We start from the raw sequence: 6,847 nt of genomic DNA, 5'->3' as shown, positions 1-6,847 counted from the left end.
CTGAAGTTAGTGAAACTCTGATTGAACACGAGTGCCTGGCTGGGTGTCTTCACTGCCTGTCTATGTCTCTGGGTATGAGATGTGTGAGTGTTTCTTCAACTGTGTGTTTGTATGAAAATTTCTGAGTGTTTAGGTGTTTTGAAATATGTGTTTGATAACATTAAGGTATTGTATGTATGCTTAAGTGTGAGTGTGAATTAGTCTGTGTGCATAAAGTATGTGCTGTATATAGCAGAGTTTAGATGAATGTATGTTTCCTAAAATTTTCTCCATAAAAATCTGTACTACTTTTTGGGGAATAGGTATAAAAAATGAGTGAAATTGGTGAGCAACATAATGTCAATACTCTTGGGATGGTTCACATGGTGACAGATTATTACTGAACTAAGTGTGGTGAACACGTTGTAAAATAGATATAAGTTAGATTACTATATTGTACATCTCAAACCAATATAAGGTTATATACCAACTATGCTTGAACAAAATTTACAGTTAAAAAAAGTCAGAGAAGAGATGTGAGGAAGATGAAGAGAGTAAAGCAGACTAGTGGTATGGGAAGGGTTGCTAACTAGACTTTTTCTTTATGGCTTACAAATCAAATTCTAAGACCGTCTACTGGAAATGCAATTCTTATGGGACACTCATTTCCCCATCATCACAATGACTTCAACTTGTTTATATTATGCAAGAAAGAAAAGGATGGAGCATAAAGTAACCCTTTAGGAAATGAAAGACTCTGCTATTTAAAAAACAAGACAAAACAAAACATCTGACAGAAGCCACAGCCAAGTGCCCTCCTCAGCTACCAGGGCCCTAGACCAAGATTTTGTCTCTGGTAAATAGGGCCTCCATTAGTCCCAAAGGCTGGGCGAGACTTCCTCCTCCTGAGGAGAGGCAGCTCTTGTATTCATATGGGTTCTTCCCTGATTTGTGCAGGCCAGCAAGCCTGAGCTCAAAGTAGTCCACACATGACAGGCCGCATGTCCTCTCATGGGCCTGGGGGTGCAACTCATGGAGCTCAAATCTAGTACTTTTTGTATGAGGAGAGGGAAAGTTTCTTTCAACCTATTTTATTTATCTAATTTTTCTGACATTTTAAAAATTCATCTACTTTGTTCAAGCATAGTCGATGTACATTATATTGATTTGAGTTGTACAATATAGTGTTCTGATTTTTACATACCTTACAACTTGTTCACCACACAAGTCTAGTAATCATCTGTTATTGTGTAAACCATCACAAGAGTATTGACATATTCTCCATAATTTTCACTCAACATTTATACCTATGCCCCCCAAATTACTACTGATCATTGTTGGGAAAATTATAGGAAACATATACTTATCTAGACCTTGATACACACAGCACACACTTGATGCACGCTGACTGATTCACTCTCAAGCTTAAGCAGACACACAATACTCCATGTCATCAAATACACATTTCAATACCCCCAGACACTTTAGTCTTATGTAAGTCTTTTCACTTTAAATGCATTGTACTTGGATATTCATATTTTTAAAGAAACATAAAAACAATGAGTCCACTCCTCAAGATAATAAAGGAAAAAGCATGAGAAATTTTCAAAGGTAATTAAAGTTGTTTTACTAAATATCTAATGAAACATCTGAGGGAAGCCATCACAAAACCTTGTTTTTAGCAATCTATTTTTTTTTTTTTTGTCCTCGGACTAGAACGTGGCTTAAATTTCAGGTTGAGTTCATGATTAAGGAGGGATAGTCATAGAACTAGGTTTATAGTTAAGTTCAAGTGTCAGGTTTGCTTTTTAAATAGAATTGATGTTTAATTAGGGTTAGGGCAAAGTGCTAAGGTTAGTTTGATTATAGTAAGTGTAAGTTTGATTTTATGATTATGGTTAGGTTTAGGGTTACTATTAGAATTAGCTTTTAGGTTAGGGATTGTATTAATATGCAGCTTAGGTTTAGGGTTAGTTTAGGTAAAACTAATCTTAGAGTTCTGTTTAGCATTAGGGTTAATTTGAGATTCTGGGAAGGGCTAAATTTAGAATTAGGGTTAGGATTATGATTAGTGTTAGGGTTAGATTTTGAGTTAAGGTCAGTGTTAGATTAAGGGCTATAGTATGCTTAGATTTGGGTTTAGAGATTAGGTTAGTGTTCAGGTTGAGTTTATGATTAGGATTAAAATTAGTGTTATAGTTAGATTTCAGTTTAAAGTTTGGGTTTTCATTAGGGTTAGGTTTAGATTTAGGCTTAGGTAAGGCCTAGGGTGAAGGTAAGTTTCATGTTAGGGTTGGCTTAGGGTTAGGTTTGGTATGAGTTTTAGGGTTAGGGTTAGGTTTTGATTTGGTTTAGGATTATGGTTGAGGTTTTGATTTTGGTTAGGGTTAGGGTTATAAATAGAGTTAGCTTTGAGGGTAGGGTTTAGAGTGTGTGTTAGGGTGAGGTTTAGTGTAAAGGCTTGGTTAGTGTTAGTTTTAGGACAATCGTTAAGTTTGGGGTTTGCTTTTGAGTTAAGGTGGATTATGGTTGTGGTTAGAGTTAGGGTTTTGGGATTAGGGTTTCGTTTCAATTAGGATTAGGATTGAGTTTAGGGCTACAATAAAGGCTGGGTTAGAGATAGCATTAGGATTAGTGTTAGGCTTAGGTTAAAGTAACGATTACATGTAGAAATAGAAATGGAATTAGAGTGGCTTTGAGGTCAGAGTTTAGGGTTCAGTTAGAACTTGTGTTCAGGCTAGGGTAAGAGCTAGTTTTAGACTGGGGTTTAGAGTTAGGTTTACAGTTACATTTGAAGTTCAGTTTGGGTTTCAAATAGGTTTAGGGTTACCATTAGGCTTAGGGTCTGATCTTTGGTGAGGATAAGTATTTAGGTTCATGTTAGGGTTAGGTTTATGGCTATTGTTTTGGTTCAAATCAGAGTTACACTTATGGTTAGGGTTAGGTTAAAAGTTGAGTTTAGTCTACAGCCATGCTACCCTGAACAAGCCCGATCCCATCTGATCTCGGAAGCTAAGCAGGGTCGGGCCTGGTTAGTGCTTGGATGGGAGACCACCTAGGAAGACCAGATGCTGTAGGCATAAAAAAAATAAAAATTAAAAATAAAAATAAATAAAGGATTGTAAGCTGACAAGCTCTTTGCAATCAGTGAGGTCAACCTGGGATTGTAAGCTGGCAAGCTCCTTGCAATCAGTGAGGTTGCCTCGCCTTAAAAAAAAAAAAAAGTTGAGTTCATAATTATGTTTTGGATTAGTATTAGGGTTATATTTGCATTTGAGGTTAGGGTTTATGTTTAAATTTGTGTTATGTTCACATTTAATGTTGAGTTCAGGTTTTAGGGTAAGGGTTAAGTTTTCAGTTAGAGTTAGATTAGAAAAAGGTTTAGGCGTGATTCATGATTAGGGTTAGGGTTTTGGTTTCAGTTTGTGTTAGGATTAGGGTAAGGGCTAAGTTTATGTGTAGGTTTGGGGTTTAAGTTTAATTGTTTTGTTACATTTATGGTTCATGTTAGAGGTAGGTTAAGAGTTAGGGTTTGCTTTGAGGTAAGGTTTGGTGTGTAATTAGAGTTAGATTTACAGTTAGGCTTAGGGTTCTGGCTAGGGTTAGGGTTAGGTTTAGGCATGAGGATAAGTTTAGGATTAGATTTTAAATTAAGTTTAGAATTAGGGTTAGGTTTCAGATTCAGGTTGGAGTTCGCTTTGAGTATGAGGTTAGGTTTTTAAGGTATGGTAAGGTTAAGGTTAGAGTTAGGATAAGGGATGTGATTAGGGTTATGTTTTTGTTTAGAGTTGGAATTAATTAATATTTGAGTTTGTGGTTAGGTTTAGGATTAGGGTTAAATTTACCTTTGAGGTCAGGGTTTGGTTTAAAAGTAGAATTGGGGTTAAGGTTAGAGTAAGAGCTAGGGTAGGGTAGGTTTAGTATTAGTATTAAGGGTAAGGTTCTGTTTTGAATGAGGTTTAGGGTTAAGGTTAAGGTTAGAGTTATAGTTGGGATTAGTGTGAGGTTTAACATGGAATTTATAATTAGAATTAGGATTAGGTTTACAGTTAAAGTTAGCTTTCAGTTTAGCAGTTGGGTTTAAATTTGGGTTAGGTGTAGGTTTAGGGTTGAGGTAAGGGCTAGATTCATGCTTACTTTTAGAGTTAAAGTTAGATTTGAGATTATGATTAGATTTAAGGTCAGCATTAGCCTTGGGCCTTAAATTAATGTTGGAATGAGGGTTAGGGTTAGGTTTTGAGTTAGGGTTATATTTAGGGTTAAGTTTAGATATAGGTTTAGGGTTTGGTTTATGGTCGAGTTTATGTTTAGGGTTATGGTTAGTGTTATTGTTAGTTAGGTTTGAATTTAGGGTTAAGGTTTAAAGTAAGGTTAGGTTCAGGGTTAGAAATTAGGGTAAAGGTTAGGTTTAGAGTGAAATTTAGGGTTAAGGTTAGAGTTAGGTCTTGAGTTCAGGTGAGGGTTTGTGTTAGGTTAGGATTGGATTTATGAGTTGGTTTGGGCTTGGGTTAAAGTTCGAGTTCCTTTAATTCAGTAACTGAGTTTGAATTAGGTTTATGGGATAGGTTAAAGAGTAGGATTAGGATTACTGTTAGGTTTTGAGTTATGGTTAGAGTTAAGTTTATGGTTAGATTTACAGTTAGGATAAGAGTTATGTTTGAGTTTATGATTATGCCGAAGGTCAGAGTTAGGGTTAGAATTAGACTTGAGGTTAGGGTTTAGGTCTAAGTCAGGGTTTGTATTAGGGTTAGGCTTAGTGTTAGTTTGAGGTTTAGGTTTAAATTTAAAGGATAGAGTTTTTGTTGAGTTTTGATTAGGTATGGTGTTAGGGTTAGGTTTAGAGTTAGTACTGAAGGTAGGGTTTGGTTTTATGATAGGGTTAGATTTAGGGTTAGGTTATATTTGGGGTTAGTATTCAGTTTGATATTTGTGTTAGGTTTCGTGATTTATATTAGGACAAAGTTACTTCAGGGTTAAGGTTTAATTTAAAATTGGGTTAGATTTAGGGTCAGAGTAAAGGCTTGTGTTAGGATTAAATTTTGGGCTACCATGAACGTTATGATTAGGTTTTGAGTTTTAGTTAGAATAAGGTTAGATTTAGAGTTATGGTAAGGATTCAAATGAGTTTAGAGGTTGCTCTGAGCTTAGCGTTAAATTGAAATTAAGTCTAGGATGACTGTAAAGACTAGGGTGAATGTTAGGGTAGAATTTGGGTTAGATTTAAGATTAGGGTTGAGTTTATGCTTAATGTTAACATTAGGGTTAGAGTTAGCATTCAAGTTTTGGTTTGTGTTTAAATTAGGGTTAGGGTCAAAATGAGGTCTAAGTTGAGTTTGGTTTGGGGTAAGGGTTAGGTTTGTGTTTGGTTTTGAAACAGATTTAGGGTAGACTTAGGATCCAAGTTAGCTTTGAGGTAAGCCTTTAAGTTTATATTAGTTTTACTATTGGGTTTGGAAAAGTAATATAAAGTAGTATGTTTAGGGTGAAATTTAAAGTTAGGGTTAGGGTTAGGTTCTCAGTGAGAGGTAGGATTTGGAATAGGATTATCATTAGGGTCAGTGTAGGATTAGAGTTGATGTTTTCATTAGGTTTAGAGTTAGTGTTAGGGTTAGAGTTAACTTTTATGCAAAGGTTTGGGTTTAAAATAGATTTATTTAGGGTAAAGGCAAGAGCAACAGTTAGGGTTAGATTTAGGGTTAATATTACAATTAGAATTAATGTTAGAGTTAAGTTTAGGATTAGCTATAGAAGTAGTTTTAAGGTAGGGTTTAATTTTTATTAGGGTTAAGGTTTGGTAAGGACTAAGTTCGGGTTAAGTGTAAGTTTATGGTGAGGGGTAGGCTTGAGGTTAAAGTTGAAGTAAACCCAGAGATCAGGGTTACTGTAAAATTAAAATATGAATTAGTTTGTGGCTGAAAGTAAGGTTTCGGGGTTAGAGTTAGGTGTAAGGTTAGGAATAGGGTTTGGTTTTGAATTAAGATTAAGGTTAGATTTAGAAGTATGTTAATATTGGAGGTTAATTTATGATTACATTTAAAATTAGGGTTCAAATTAAAAACAACTTTGTGGTTATAGTTTGGTTTATAATGAGGGTTAGTGTTAGAATCTGGGCTAGGTTTATGGTAATGTTTTAGGTTAGGAAGAGAGTTTTTATTAAGTTATGAGTTACATTAATATTTAGGGTTAGGTTCGAGGTTAGAATTTTGTTGATGATTAGATTTAGGATTATGGTTAGGTTTAAGGCGAATCCTGAAGGCAGGGTTTGGCTTCAAATTAGAAATGGCATTAGGGTTGGGATTAGGACAAATCTAGGGTTAGTGTTCAAGTTAAATTTGAGGTAGGTTTAGGGATAGGGATAGGTTAGTGTTAGGGTCAAATGTAAAACTGAGTTTATAATTAGGTTAAGGTGATGGTTATGCTTAGAGTTAGATTGAAGCTTAGGTTTGGGTTTTCACTATTTGTAGGGTTAGAAGTAAAGTTAGCATTAGATTTAGGTTTGGAATAAGGGTTAGGATTAGTTAGGGTGAGAATTAGGGTTATAGTTAGCTTTGCAGTTAAAGTTTAATATGAATTGTGTTTAAGGTTCAAACTAGTGTTATGGCTAGGGTTAGGTTTGAGTTTGTGTAGAGATTAAAGTTTATGTTCTTATTTGGGTTAGTTTTAGGGTAGAGTTTATGATTATGGTTAAGTTTAGGGTGACATTTAGATTTGAGTTTAGGGTTTGTATTTTCATAAAAGATCCAGTTAGGTTTCTAGTTAGTTTTAGTGAGCTCAAGACAATGGCTTTATTGCATGAATTACAGGTAAATGTGATATCTATTCTCTGACTAAGTACTGTTTGGAGCTCCATCTTGGAGTTCACACAGTG

The 6,847-nt window shown here is 35.1% G+C and overlaps 1 pseudogene; it reads left to right on the top strand.

Annotated features, from left to right (window-relative positions):
* Positions 1-2,940: 2,940 nt before the first annotated feature.
* LOC120584057 (uncharacterized) lies at positions 2,941-3,059 on the top strand (annotated as a pseudogene).
* The last annotated feature ends 3,788 nt before the right edge of the window (positions 3,060-6,847 follow it).

The sequence above is a fragment of the Pteropus medius genome, unplaced genomic scaffold (genome assembly GCF_902729225.1).
Source record: "Pteropus medius unplaced genomic scaffold, Ma_sr-lr_union100, whole genome shotgun sequence".
Classification (NCBI taxonomy): domain Eukaryota; kingdom Metazoa; phylum Chordata; class Mammalia; order Chiroptera; family Pteropodidae; genus Pteropus; species Pteropus medius.
The sequence above is the reverse complement of the archived record's forward strand: the minus strand, read 5'-3'. Positions and strand labels throughout refer to the sequence as shown.